This window comes from Numida meleagris, chromosome 10, assembly GCF_002078875.1.
Source record: "Numida meleagris isolate 19003 breed g44 Domestic line chromosome 10, NumMel1.0, whole genome shotgun sequence".
NCBI classification, from domain to species: Eukaryota; Metazoa; Chordata; class Aves; order Galliformes; family Numididae; genus Numida; species Numida meleagris.
In genome coordinates this window covers 126,475-142,190 of record NC_034418.1, presented here as the reverse complement: position 1 = coordinate 142,190, position 15,716 = coordinate 126,475, and the positions used below count along the sequence as shown (strand labels likewise).

The 15,716-nt window shown below is 38.2% G+C and overlaps 1 protein-coding gene and 1 long non-coding RNA gene across 5 annotated transcripts in view; one reads left to right on the top strand and one right to left on the bottom strand.

Annotated features, from left to right (window-relative positions):
• The window catches only part of LOC110404573, a 74,169-nt gene extending 60,313 nt beyond the window's left edge, over nt 1–13,856 (top strand). The window contains exons 3-4 of the long non-coding RNA XR_002442323.1: nt 5,704–5,873; nt 11,456–13,856. This is a non-coding gene — a long non-coding RNA (uncharacterized LOC110404573). The remainder of the gene's footprint in view (nt 1–5,703; nt 5,874–11,455) is intronic.
• SMPD3 (sphingomyelin phosphodiesterase 3) overlaps nt 1–15,716 on the bottom strand; it is a 112,416-nt gene that overhangs the window by 68,986 nt on the left and 27,714 nt on the right. Inside the window, exon 1 of one of the 4 annotated variants that reach the window (XM_021408978.1) lies at nt 6,131–6,233. The exons of the other annotated variants lie outside the window; for them this stretch is intronic. The gene's annotated coding sequence lies outside the window, so the exon portion shown is untranslated. Of the gene's footprint in view, nt 1–6,130; nt 6,234–15,716 lie in introns of those variants that run through there. 4 annotated transcript variants of the gene reach the window in all.

Sequence of the window (15,716 nt, the reverse complement as noted above, 5' to 3'; positions counted from 1 at the left end):
CGTGGCTACTTTTAAGATCTCTCTCATTTCTCAGCTTCCAGTTTACCTCCCCCATTCTCTAAAGCACTCAGTTTCTAAAACCACTGTCCTTTCTCACTGTGCACCAGTAGAATTGACCCTCCTCCAACGCATTCTGAGTGCTCTGGCCACCAGCGCTGAGGACGAGTGGATGTGGAAATTCTTCCTTGCTCAGGTTTGCATGACGTAACAATTGCTGTCTGACAAAGGAAAGATGACGCCTGTCGTTCACAGAGCTGTGTGACGAATGTTTGCAGAAATAGCATCTAAACTGACTGCAAGTGCACGAGGAAGGGGGCCCGGTCTCAGGTTTTCACGATGCTGTATTGTACTCTTTAATTTTGTAAAGCTCGAAGAAAACGCAACCGACTGTAAACCAATGGTAAAGCAAAGCGTTCCATTTCCTGCCCATTAGAAAAACGAGCACATTAAAACAAACAGTTCTCCCCTTCCCAAAGAAAACTCTTTAACAGAAACAAAAAACAAAATGCAAAACCTAAAAAAGTAGAGGATGCTATCTGCAGTTCAAAGTAGCATTTATGAGAGGAATAACCAAAGTGGCTTGGTGCAGTAAATACATTTTTACTAGTAGGAAAAAGTATGTAAATGTGTTTTGATTAGTACCCATAATCCCCGTTTTTCTGAAAAGCCAAATTCTCACTAGTAAAAGCTTTTGTCAGCACAATAATTCACCAGGTACGACCAAAAGCCAACTAGGAACCCAAAATGCTCTGTAAGACTTCTTCTTCTCGTCTGAACAGCAAGGTCCCTTGCCGCTGCTTGAGCTCAGTTCAGCTTCATGAGCCTCGCTCTGCAGGACTCTGCTGTTTCTCTCAGTGTAAGAGTCCAGGCTTGCTCAGTATGGGCTAAGCAGTACTTCTGACTCACTGAACCAACATCTGCAGGGTAGCTTTGAAATGAATCTGCCTTCTAAAAAATCCTAGTTCTTCTACCAGCATTGAGAATGAAAAACAATAAGTGTTCACTACAGAGTTCACTTGCTTTCATAGCTACTGCAGTTACACATGAAGAACAATGAGCTAAATCTAAACATCAGTGCTAACAAGAAGGAAGCAATGGCAGTGAATGTGAGTCATGAATAAGAATTTCTTCACATTCACTTTGGAACAGTTGAAACATTTGAAAGACAGAAGGTCGAGTAAGTACAGTATCCACATTTCGATGCACAATGATTTATAAACTTCCAAAAACTATTACAAAAAAATATCAAACCCTGCTCAGGAACATTCATCAGTTCATTTTCCATACTAAGACTGATTAACAGGATAAGACCATGCCTTTGTGCTAACTGCCTGGGACCAGTTAAGCAGTTAAGCTTGTATTACATAGCCTCAGAACTTAAAAAATTGAAAATAAAGATCCTCATCTGTGTGTTACTGGTTCTGTTACCTGTGTTAATTCCCCCCACACACACCTGTCAGATCATTAGGAAATCTAGATATTTCTAATACGTAGAAATTACACATCTATGCCTTAATAGTGAGCTGTGTGTGTGTTCTCATCTTTTTCACGCAAAACTATTTTTAACACTAATAAAACAATCTCTACAACAGTAAGTTTACCACATTTCTAAGATGAAACAGTATGTGTGCTTTTTAAACATAATTCTAAAACTGTTGATATCTAAGAAATGCTCAATTAACATAAAAAGAGATACACAGAAAATACTGAATACAAGACCTCGTTTCTTCAAAGTTTCCTATCCAAGTTACTCTTAGACCAGAGTGATTATCAATCACATGGAGATTTCACTGCAAACGATGTTGTATCATTACACCCAGTCATGAGCTGTTTATAAGCATTTCTGGTCTTTGTACATGAAGATTTTTGTTCCATATGTGCTAGTTTTCACCGTCTAAATTAATACGACCAAAGACATTCCGTAGAGCCCCTTCCAACATGTTATTTCACAGCATGACCTAATCATATGCTATATCAAAATAAGATTTAGTAAAGGCAGTACAGGAAATAAAGGAAATAGGATTACACTAATTCAAACACTGAATAAAGAATGGAATGACTGTCTTAATTCAGGCAATTTGAATTATTAATGAACTGTTTGCATCTGTAGAGATTTGCTCTATTAGAAAGATTTCCTCAACCATCTGGATCAGGAAATTGGAAACTCAACTTCTGCAAGGTCAGACGCAACAAGCGGGAAGGGGCTGCTCCTTTCCAGAACTTATTTTCTGTGGCTCAAACGAAATTATCACACAGTCCATCCTCACCAGTGGGTAACAAGGTGCCAAAGGGATACTGAGACAAAAACTAAATACATGATTCCAAAATTATTCTCAAATATCTTAAGGAAATAACAGTTCTAGCTGTTTCTAGAACACCAGAGAAATGGGCACAATGTCAGCCTTGTACCTGGCTCAGGACTGTTCTGAGCATCTTCTTACCATCTTTCCTAACATTTTCTTTCTGACTTGCCTTTTTTACTTTTGTAGTGGAGATGGGAATGAACTGGAGAAAGTGAGCATTCCCATTCCCAGCCTCCTTCCTGTCCTCCTAGAAAATGATAGAAGAGAGCTGACACAAATGTGAGGTCACCGTGAGGTACCTTGGATTAAATAAGGGAAGTGCAAGAAGGAGGACAGAGATAGAGAATTGCAAACAAAAACAGGTGAGAGAGGAGCTCTAGGTTTATCTTGTCCAACATCCCCAAACATACACTGCTCAAAGGGGAGAGAACTTTCAGCAGGTTGTTCAGGGCCTTCTTCAGTTGATGCTTTGATAATCTCCCACGCACGGCCATGCCTTAACCTCTCTCGAGTCCTGTTCTATGTATTTGACCACCCGCACGGTGGAAAATAAATTCTTTCTTATTGAATTCTCAGCATACTCTTTGATTTTATTTTCAACAGTGAATGCACTGCATTTACCTATATGAACTTCAAGTTTATTAAAATAAGTTTTCCAAGAAAGGGAATGGAGTCAATTTATTTACTACATCAGCTCCATAAAACATATTATGTGGTAGTGTGTGCATCTTTCATTGTTCATTATAAAATCATCGCAGCAAGAAAATAAGTCATCCTACTTCCCCAGGCATGTGGCCACCTGACCTTCCACTCCAAAGAGATGTATTTGCTGTGAAAGTTGATAGAACATACCAGTTTTAGCCAGCCTACTGACTGCTTTGAGAACAGAGAGAATGCTTTTCATTCATGAACAAATATTACATTTATTTCTTCCCTCTCACACTGGAGAATTGTGAGACTTACAGCATCTTAGATGCAAAGTCACTCAGAATTAAAAACACCTAATTTATATACTAATAGACCTTCAGGCATACAATAATCTCACTTATTTCTGTACCTAACAAATTCTACTTAAAGAACAGCACTATTCGTCTATGTCTAAATTTGATGGAGACTTCCCTTGAGAAATTTGTTGCTGCTATTATTGCCAACAGTGCTGAAAGACACCACTAGTCCTTCACATTAGGTATTTTATCCCTTTAATCTTGCTTAATTAAATCCTTTATAAAGCCTTTTCTTTATTATTTTTCACCTCTGTACATGTCATTCTTTTGATAATTTGTCAGTCTTCTTTTATAGTTACTTTCACTTCAAGAAGTTTCCTCCTTCCTTCTAAAGTTGCATTTTCCTTTGAAGTTGGACTCAATATTCAAATCTCAGGCTGCACTGAAATTAATGCCTCCTATTTTATTTTGTCAGCCCACGATGTCAGAGGCGGATGTTGGTGGTATAGCAGTAGAAGTTGAACCTTCCCACCAACAGTTCATTACATTTTGTTGTCATGTGACAGATGGCAGCAGGGCAGCATTTGTTCAGGATGATCTGAACAAATGGCTTCTGACATGGAAATGTAAAGGAAGCAAAGGCGCTGAATTCCTCCATGCAGAAAAAAAATGGCACCCGCTGACATTCATCAACACTTGGTGAACATTTATGGGGACTACATGGTGGATGTGAGCACAGCCAGGCAGTGGGCAGTGTGTGTCAGCAGTGGCGACAGCACCAGTGGGTTACCACTGATGGTGCCTGTTTTTATGAGAACGGCACGCACTGGCAAAAACATATAGCTAATGGTAGTGAGTTTGTTGAAAAATAGTGTCTTGTCACTGAGAATTTGCTCTAGCAAATAGTATCATTGTGCTCTGTGCATCTGTTGTAGTTTCTATGGAAATAAACTATGATTCTATCACCATACTTAAAAGAATTTCAATACTAAGTGTCAGAATTTTACATACGTAAGTTGATAAGTAACCCCAGCATACACGCCCTGTCGGTTGCTCTAACATCCAGTGACTTTTCTTCAGCCTCAGAAAGGACATATGTAATCAGAAAAAGCTGACATTAATTCAAGTATGGCAATTGGTAAACATATATATCAAATGCACTGTAAGAGTTGTACTACCATCTGCACTGGGAGAAAAAAAACAGGAAAATCACTTTTATGATGTTTTAAAGTCAGCTGCCTAAAGGCACACAGACAATCAGCGTCAGGTTGGATGGGGCTTAGAGCAACCTGCTCTAGTGGGAGGAGTCCCTACGCATGACATGAGCACTGAACCTGCGTGACCTTCAAGGACCCTTCCAACCCAAGCCATCCCATGACTCCATGAGTAATCTTCCCATCCACACTGTGAAAACCTACTGTAGTTACAGTATCCTGCACATTCAAACATTACAGCTTCTAAAGCTATGTGAACAGAAATCTTGCAAAGGCAATCAGAAGATAAAGGAACAGATGGCATCAGCAGTCTATCATCACTGAGGCTCACAATAACCACTTTCCTAATAGTTTCCCCCCATCTCAACATAACCCACTGGATCTTTTAAGTATTTATTAAGTGACATGAACATTCTCAGCATTGTCCTAGCAAATCAGATAATCAAGAGTTTTACTTTAACACATCAGTCTTGATGCCTACCTCTATAGTTTTATTCTACCATCAAGTTCCACAGACCCCAGATGGAATTACCAAGTACCTCACGCACAGTCCTTATTAATCATGGCTTTACAAGGACTGTTTCTGAAGTAAAATTTACTCTTATTACTTTGGAAACGTACAGCAAATAAATAAAGTTGTATAAGTGAAATGGAACATACAGCAAGCTAAACAGTTAACACAAGCACTTGTCGAAAACTCTTCATGCAGTTCCACACCATCATTCACTTAAGATTGGCTGTCTTGCTGTCATCATTTGAGTTGTGTAAATGAACATATGGCACAGAAGTGATAAGACAAAACTATGACTGCTTTCTATTGTGCCTCTGAACTACTTCATTCTGAAGCAGCCAGCCAGAAAGACAGACATACTGTTCTCTTACAAGCTTTCAGCAACACTGATTCAATGAGAATATAGGAAAAAGTTAACTCTGCAGCTGCATCTTCAATCAGCAAGTATCAGTAGAACATAACTTCTCAGAGGCTTCCAAATATTATATACAATATTAATAACTTAGGTTTTTTTCTGAAGTTTATTCAATATGAATATCTGTAATCGATGTTTAAGGTCCTACATCACATCAGAAGTTTCAGGTCTTTTTTTTTTTTAATATATTTTTTGCTTCCCATATTCAGCAGACAGCTACAACTGTTTCCACCATCGGGCTCAACACCTGTGTTCAGTACACGGCATAATTCTGAAACTGGTGGAAAACCTGCAAATTATTATTATGGTTTTGCAGAGAGATCTTGACTGTAACCACTGCCTGTTGCACCAATGGAGAGAGAATACAAGCAACTGTCAATGAACACTGATTGCAGAAAAAATACAACCACCCAAATCTTCCAAGACACGCTGGGAAATACAAGTACTGGCTTCCCTATACTGAAGAACGTGGCTCCACTGTACCAGGTAAGAAGTTTGCTACGTTATTCTATTAACGTCAATAGCAAACACGGGTGAATTTCCACATCGGGTCCTACACAAACCCGTTTCTGATAACATGCCAAAGGTAAGAACAGTTCTCCAGTCAAGGTTCAGTGAGAGAAAAAAAAAACAATCATTTATATTTACTTATGAAATGTAAAAACACTTTGCCTATTCAAATAAGGCTTCAAGGAAGAAAATGTTCCTGAAACACTACTAATATGGATTTTTATTGTACATACCTCTCCATTCCTGTGGGTCTTACACAAGTCTTTGTAAACAGAGCTATAAACAACTTTCTTGAATACACAACAGAAGCCCTCCCAGCAGCCTGCTTTTGTTTCATAGCTACCGCAGATGTAAACATTCCAGAGCACCTTCTGGTATCAAATTCTTCAGAAGATTTGAAAAACAAAATAAAACTAAATGACAACCCTAATACTTCAGTACTTGCTCACAAAATCATGAACATGCTGTTGGTCCCCGAAAATAATAATTTGGGGCTCTAAAGGGTACTGCAGCACATTCAACCTAGCGCTCCACAAATGATTTCAGATGAAAAACTTTTACAATTTAATATCAGACAACAAGAACTTGGTGTATTTTCCAATAAACATATTGCTTTCTAATTTTGCAGACCTATTTGCAAATCATTATGCAGCAACCTTTTCTTCTCAGTGGGATTTAAGAACAGATTAGCAGCAGTTAAAAACCTGAGATTTGTACCCTGTGGTTAAGTGAAGGAAAAAGACGTGCTGGTTGCTAATATTTTGGTCAAACCTGACTTTAAAGAAAATAACAAGCTTGGAACTACTGACTGGGACTTAAGTACTATTCTACATAAGGGAAGTTCAGCCTTTATAATAATAGGACAAATTTTTGATGACAGGTTTTAGAGTCATTCTAAGACTTTCTTCAGGGGAAAAGTTGTACACAAGAGTGATGCTGCTGATCACTGCAGCCATTTGTGAGCTTGGTTCTCATCCAAGTGGATGCGACCACCTGCTGACTTCTACAACAATTACACGTGGCTTTGTGCGAGCTGTACCTGCAAGTACAATTTTACAGGATGTCTGTTAGAATAGCTGAGCTTCTCATTTAAATTTTAACTCACAATGCCTGTGAGCTCTTGAGAGATTAAAAAGAAGTATACGCTCAGATGTTTTGTTCTGCAAACACAAAATATCCTTAAAAATTGTAAGCCTGCTTTGAGAATATCTGGGAAACTCCATTCAAAAGAAAAAGAAAGCAGCCTCGAGGTGATCTCCCCAAACAATATAAAAGAAATCTACATGCTAAGTGGATAATGTTGTCTACAGAAATATCTAGAAATTGTTTTAATCTTTCCCTATATTTTCAGGAAACTAGCTCCAAATTTCTGTCTTCCATGCTAGTAAAAAAGCAAGAAATAGCAGCACTGTGTTATTATAGCCCTAAAGGCATTACCAAAGCCCTTCATTGAGAACAGGTTTCCTTTACAGGCTTTATTTCAGAAGGGATCTGACTTTTCCAGAGATTGGAAACCTCTTCTCTCTGATGAAACAACCTCTAGGCAGCCCCCCCACCCCAAAGAACCCTACCCAGGACATGGTGGTGTTTTCTTTTCTGGGTGCCCAGTTGGGTGCACCTGTCAGGCCACAACACTGATGCGGGATCAGGTTTTGGCCAAATTTGCTGTTTGGACCATTCCAATTTCTTTCCCTTGGAAAGTACCTATTTCAACTGTGAAGTCTTTGAGACGTATCCCATCTTCTGTACATCCGTGAGCAGCCTCAGAATAGTCATCAGGAATTAGAGAGGCACAGCAGCAGCTAGAAATTATGGCAATGGAGACGGTACAGATAAAGGCCCTGGGCAACCTGATCTGACTGTGCTGTCCCTGCTCATTGCAGGGGAGCTGGGCTAGATGGCCTTCAGAGGTCCCTTCCAACTCTAAGGATTCTATGATTCCATAAAAAAAAAAATCTAGGAAACAAAGGAGGGGGGAAAAAAAGCACCAAGTACAGAAGAATATTAACAGTAAGAGAAATTAAATGTGAAAAGCAATTATAAATTTCTAAAGAGACAACATCCTCCAAAAAGAAAAAAGTAACCATGTATCCTTTCAGTATCTTTTTCCCCCTAAAAACAACACCTACCACACCACAGGACTCAAAAGACAATTCGTACTAAATAGTGATGCAAGAAAGATGAGAGAATTCTCACATAAGCGACAGGAGAGCTAGAATACACAATGTAAAGACTGGGAGAGAGGAGATCTCTTCCCTCCCTCCTCAATTTATGTCTTGCAATTTCTCAGAAAGAACTGCTTGCTGACATCCCCAGACTAATGTCTAGATTCCAGTGTTGTCTGTGCCCCTTGCTCAGTGCTCTCTCTGCTTTGCCACGCGTTCCTGGAAATCTAAACAGACAAGACAGGCTTCTGGGGAGCAGGCGCTGCTTTCTTGTATTCTTGTACAACATGTGATCGAAGTTACTAGTCTACAAAGATGCGACCACGGACAGAATGCTCAAAACCAAGACTTTGGCACTGCTCGGTATTACAGTTGGTGCTGACCTCATCTTGGCCATGAACACAGTCATCTGAAAATATATTTGGGTTTACAAGAAGTTTAAAGCATGAAACATTTTGTCTTCCATGTACTCCTGGGGAAAGCTCTGTGTGAAATTGTTTTCCCAAGCCAGTAATATGCTCTAAAATAGTGTAATATTGTCCTCAAAAATGGAAAATCTTCAACTGAACGACTCTCAAACCTTCATTTTGGTTTAAAACCATTTGCTGAATTTTAAATAACTGTATCTCAACCTTATGATTTTTTTCTTCTACAGAAGTAACTTAAAATTAATTCTTAAGGAAGTCCCAAATATTTTATTTTGAAAATATGAAAGTGCTCAGCTACATTAATTTGGGTTCAAAATTGTTTCTTCTTAAGGTGGGAGATTAACAGAAAAGAACCCTATTTTGAAAAATATTTTGTTTTCAATTAATCCATACTTTGACATACAAGGGCTACACAGAAAAATTCAGCAGGAAAGTCTCTTTTCTGTCTGCAGTACTCTTCAGTGGGAACTGATGATGATTCAGTTTGCTTACCGAAATCTCTAATTTCACAGAGCTTTCAAAGTCTTAGGGAAAAAAATAAGAACTGGATTAAGGAAGAAATAGGAAGTGTTACTTCTCAGCCAGTACTCAACCGAACAAAGGCTGAGGTGACACAGCTGTGAAGGACCTGGTCATTCTCAGCATGCAGACAGTCAGATATTTGGACCAGTAGACCTAGTTTAGATTTTACTTCACATATACAATGAGCCAGAAAATCACATTTTATACTACACGGACATAGACTGCATTGATACTACTTGTATCATACAGACTGCACTGCATGCAAGAATCCGACATATTCAACTTGCCTTAGTAAGCAATAAGCTTCATTTCTTCAGTGATGCTTGAGCTATGCGGTCTGTTTATTACTTGGTATTATTACAGCTGCCAGCCACTCCGGTTAGTACTAAACAGTATTCACATCTTCATTTATATGGATGAGAACTCCAGTTGTACTGCCCGTGTGTCAAGCCACCTCCACCAATGAGTGACTGGCGCATTCTGATGAGCCCCATTACTGCTTCGAGTTCTCAGGATTTGATTATTCAGAATCATTTATTTAGGTTGAGCAAGAGGATTGTTCAGCACCAATTCTGTTTAGAAGATATTGGGCCTGCCTAAAGTAAGTAATCTAATTTAATTTGCACATCACACAGAAGCATTAGTCAGTTAAAAAAGGCTTAGCTAATTTTCAGGTTAAGGAAAGATCTGACGCCCAAACAGGTCTCACCACAAATTAATAAGTCAAAGTCCTTATTTTCCTCTACACTCATAGGATCAAGGGAAATTTGAGTTGGAAGGGGCCTCACAAGCCCTGTAGCCAATCTCTTATACAACACAGGGTCGGCTGTGAGGTCAGAGCAGGTTACTCAGGGCTTTATCCAGCCTCGAGTCCTTCTTTCATTAATGAAAACAAGGATACACACAAGCGTATTTAGCCCATCTAGCCACTCTGAGCTGGCACAGCAGAAGCAAATCCCAGTACCAGAAGCATAGAGCAGAAAGAGCTGAGCTGGATCCACATGACCCAGGTTCATTCAAGAAAGGCCTTAGCAGGGCTGAGCTGATTTGTTTCACAGCAGTTCACAATGAAATAATACAACCCTTTTGCTCCACAAGCTAAGAAGCATGCTTAGACCTTGGGTATTTATTCCTCATACTTTAAGCAGGGGCCATCAAGACAAGTGCTTAGCCATTAGAAAGATTACAAACAAAATAAAACTACAATTTCTTCTTCTAAAAAAGGCCGGGCAACCCAGCATGGTTCTTAGGCCAGTTCTTCATGCACTGTTACACAGAAAGACTATGGGAAGGAGCAAATCCCCAAACTTCAACAAGATGTAGGTTCATGGTGGTGTTTCAAGCTTTTTTCAGTCCTCCTTGTTGCTGCGTAAATAAGAAATTAGATCAGTACCACTCAGAATTCCTTGGGAGCTAAGTAATAACTCAATAAGGCAATTTCATCTTTTTTTTTTTAAATAAAAGTTAGAGTACTTATGAATTAAACAAGTGCACAGTGAGAATTTGCAAAAGAAAGCTGTATAGCTTCACCAGGAATTAGCATCTTTTACAAGTTTCAGAAATGAAGGCCTCCAAATTGCCCTCGCATATTCCAATATGCAACAATATTCAAATATGTCCCTCAGCTTCACCTTTGCACACTGTTCCAGCTGTGTCGTTTTAAGTTATTCACTCAGAAATGTTATTTTAATCAAAAGTTAATAAAAGAATCATAAAAAAATAATATTGGAAACATTTTTAAACAGTGTACATGTAAAACAAAGTATATCACCTTTCTCTCCCTATAGATCAAAATAAATTAGATTTCCTTAAACAGATGCAGAAGTATAAGACAAATAATGGTGATGCTGATAATCTGTACATGATTTTGCCAGTAGGGAACAAAGTTGCAGAAGAGAGAGGCAGGTCTTCAAGCTTCTTGCTGTAGTTCATAAAATTAAAATTTCACCAATCCAAAGAGAGGTAGAGAAAAGTTTATGTTCACACATTTCTGGCTGTTCAAATTTAGTCCCCTGTTAAAGCTCTATCAAGAACCTTTCAAAGGCAAACAATGGGCTTTTCAAAAATAAGACGGCAAATCTCTGATAAAAATAGACAGCCAATTTTGTGTTGAACAAATGAAGACTATTAAACATCTTTTTAATAAATGAAAGCATAAAAGAATTTTTTCTGCTTAAAATGTAAGAATTCACACATAGCTATCAGTCAATACATATCAATGGATGTAAGGGAAAGCATTTATTAGCTTTCTATTTAAATTAGTTCATGTGTCTGACTGAAATAATCCAACAGTATATTACATAATTCAAATAGCAAAGCTCCTTTGTATTTCATTTCTTTAGTTGACTATTTTGAGAAATAAATGCATTTTGCATAGAAAAAAGTTATGAAAGAAGTTACATAATAACCATACCTCTGCTAAACAGTTCCTTCCTGTTTGCAGTAAGTCTGAACAATAAACTTCTACCTACCATAGCAAAATAAGAGAATCCATTAACTCTGGCACTACAGATCAGGAATTGTTTCACTGTAGCTACGACTTCAGCCTGCCACCTGGAAAACTGGCCTCTGAACTTCCTCTGCAGCACTTCCAAACCAAGGGCAGAAGAGAAAAGAAACACCGAAGAAATACAGCATCAGCTGCCTAACAGGGACTGAGAACACTCTCCTCTCTTTAATTTCAATTTCTGATTACTTTTTAGACACCTACATGCATCCCGTCACTTCAAATTAAAAACTTATTACCACGTTATTAGCCACAGTCTTTTTCTCATTGAAGGGAGCAGCAAATTACTTCCATCAGAGTTAATGGAGGCAAGAACAATGGCTGCTACTGCTGTTGTTAGGCCTCTTCAGCAGTTAATTCTTGGCCTGCTTCTGAGAAGAAACCAGTTTAGAAAATTAGGCAGTTTCTTCTTAAGCTGACTATTGTATTGGCTCACATCCAATTGCTAACTAGACAAATACAAGTTAGGCACTGAAAGCCCACAGACAGCCTTCTTATGGTGTAACTTGTTTGCTAGCAGCAATGTCTATCTAGTCCACATACTCCCTGAAAGGATCACGAGACTTGATTTAAAAACTCCCATTCTCTCTGCAACGTATTCATAAATATGCATAGATATGTATTAATAAAGATAGGAGGGAAGAGTTAAGATGTAATAAATGTTCAAACATTACTTCTATTTTTTAATAAAAAAACTAATTACAATTTGAGCATAATGAGCACATAAGAATTTTTCTTTCACTGAAATAACACAACTCATGGGCTATAGCTTACTTTTGTGTAATTAGTAAGATTACTTCAGAGCAAGTGAAGAAACACTACAAGAAAGAATGATGTCTGCAAGTATACAGCATGTACAAAGGCACAAACAGGTACATAGTATGTGCTCATACAAACAAGGCAAGAAACAGAGCTTCCAGCTGGAGAAACCAGACTGACACTGCCCAGGTCCTTCAGCAGGACGAGTGCCAGACAGTAATATTAAGTTCTGTATACTCCAAAGAGAAATTGCTCCACCCCAAGACAGAACGTCAAGCAAGACTGTACATTATACATGTGAAGCTAAGTAGGGGAAGACGGACTGTATTTTCCATGAACAAAATGTTAAATATCTTCTTTACTAGCAACTTAAAGTGTAATTTTCTACATGCAATTCACTGGGGACTGGTACATCTTTTTCCCTCCTCTTACAAACAACAATACCAAAGCCACTTACTTTACCATACAAAAATGCCCTAGATTTCCCCATTCATTGAATTTGCATCTATCAAAAATTCATGCAAAGAGAAGTATGATGAGAATCAGAAACTCCAGAATGTGATAACTGTAAAAAAAAACAAAACAAAACAAAAAAAACAGTATTTAACTGCATTCTCCCAGTTCTAAGCCTACCAGCTGAAATCAGCACATCACTAGAAAGGAATGCTCTGAGAACACGCTCTGGAATTACAGATTCCATCCTTTCCCAGAAGCCTTTATTGATGCAACATACATAAGGCTGAGGCTGACTTGGAAGCCCTGGGCAGAAGCAATGCTGTATCTGTAACAGAGACACTCCTTTCCCTCCCATTACCTTTTGTTATTGTAATGTTGGGAATCCTTTATGAGGTCGCACCACTCCCACAGTAAAATAAATGTTAGCATGTTAGCCAAGATATCAAGTGAATATAAATTAAGAGACCTGGGAAAGAGATCCCTATATTGCTCAAATTAGTTGCCTTCAGTTCACAGATCAAGTTGCATAACTTATTATTCACAACATTGTGTTATTGCATAACATAGATATGTGCTCCTTACATTGTTCAAGCACCAATTATACAAGTTAATTCTGAGAGAGGCCGTACAGGAACCTAGTCTATCACATGCACTTACACGTGTGCTGTGCCTAAAAGATGTATGCTTTGCAGCTTATGTAAAATGATCAAAGCCACTCAACTCACCCAACAACAAATAAAGGCAATTTGTGCATTGTTCAGGAGGTAAATAAGGGACGCTCCAGCTCTCTCACAGTTTCTATGGATGCAATTAGTATCTCAAGGTAGCTACCAAATTTGCTTAGTCCAAAACGAGCCCGTTACATATTAAAACCTAACACAATAATATTTAAATTCAGCATTTTGTTCTCCTCAGAAAGCTAAAATAACATAAACGGGAACCTGAGTCTAATTTAACAGATACAATAAACTTGACAATAAGCAACTTGTGGAGCTGCAGTTCCAAAAGAAAAACATTACAGCACTGAAAAGAGGACTGCATTTGAATTCCAGTTTTGCAGGAGAGGAGTTCCCTTCTTGCTGTATAGGTCACCAGAGTTTATGAAAGCCTGAAACAGAGTATAAAAATCTACTCAAGGTCGTGCATTTGAAATCCATGAACATCCATCTGGCTAAACTCTGTTTATCTGTTCACTACCATTTTAGTTCCAAATAAACCAGATGTTATATATGAAAGCTTTAAATTACATCATTAGTAGTATTTAAAGGAAAATACGTACACCTCCACCAGTTCTTGAGTGAATTGCTAACACCGAGTCAGCAATAATTTTTTTAAAAATCAATTCCAGACTTGATTATTCATACTCCAATAGTTGGATGCAGCAGTAGAATGAAAGACAGACACTACCAAAAACAATGTGTAGACTAGATTTAAATAGAATCCAAAATCAAACTGAAGGCTTTAGAAGTCTCACGTAGCCCATTCCTGTCTGTGGCCTGCAGTGGTGATACTGCCTTTCAATTCAGATGGAACACAATCCTTTTTCTTACAGCTTGGTTGTCAGCAAATGGCTCTTAATTCCAACCAAAGAAAATACTCTGCTGAACACAGTCATTCCTACAGACACAAAAAACGCTGTAAAACCTGAATACAAACCCAAGGAGCTAACTCTACTAAAAATTGCAAGATTCACTGATGTTACTTCCAAAACATGATCTATGCATCACATTACTCATCCCTGCCCTGCATCAAATCCTCTCAAGGTACGCTGAAGATAAAAAGCAAGCAAGCAAAACACACATGCACACACAAACAAGAGCACACAAAAAAACCCCAAGCACACCTTGCATTATGGCAGTGTGAACAATCATCTTTTATGGCCCCAAGCTTGTACAGCATGTAGACACCTTACAAGAAATTAAGTCATGATCAAAAGTTTTCCCCATTGAAGATATGGCCATAAAGAGAAAAACACAGATCTCAGTACATGTCCAGCAGTGACTGTAATATTCTACTGAAGAAACATTCTTTGCTATTGTGGTGCCTGGCATAGTGCCTAATTACTGTGGCAAAACAGAAAAATGGATGAAAAGTGACCACGCATGGCTTTAATCCCGCGAGCTCTTTCTGACACCAAGATCACATTTGCTCTCAATCAACATCATTTTCTCTGCTTAAAAACATCTAGGATTGTTGAGATGTTACTGAGATATTGTAAGTAATAGTTCAGTAGATTTTAAAATATTACGGCAATAACTACATTTTATTAGTAAAGAAACCAGCAAGTCCAAAATTACACTTTGCATGGAACTCCATCCCTAAACATCTCCAGTTATTTAAGAAAATAATTATAAAAGTCTCAACTTAAGCAGAATTTAAAGTGGAAATTGCTTTGTATCCAGCTCCCCCAGTGTTTGTTTCTGACTCAAGAAACTGATTCAGCAGTGAGACACTAACTAACCTCAGCAAGTTTAATTTTAAACTGTGTTTTGTTCTGGATAAAAGAGAGAAGCTCCAAACCCTCTAATTTCTGTCCTTCAGCTCTTACTCTTAGGCCTGAACTTGCTGTTAACTCCATTCAAAAGATTATCCGCTAATTTGAGCATCCAGTCAGTTCTATAATTTAATATTAAGCCTGCTTAACAGAAGGTTCAAACTAAGCACCTAATTATTTTACCTATTATCATACAGCAAAGCAGTGGATAGAAGAAAACGATACCACAAATCCCGCAAGTCCATCTACAGAATTTAACAGAGCTTTCCAATTCTGTCAGGTTTGACAACAGGCAGGGAACAGAGTACATAAATCTCTGAACTAAAACATGGAACTTTGACAACATCCAGGTAATTTTCTTTTTCCCTTCAAGTGTAATAGTTAACAAAAGCTATATATATTTGTTAGAATTTCTGATACAAACTTGAAATACAATAATAAATCGTCAGCTTTACTCAAAGGAATTCACCTTGAGAGTTGTTGCAGGAT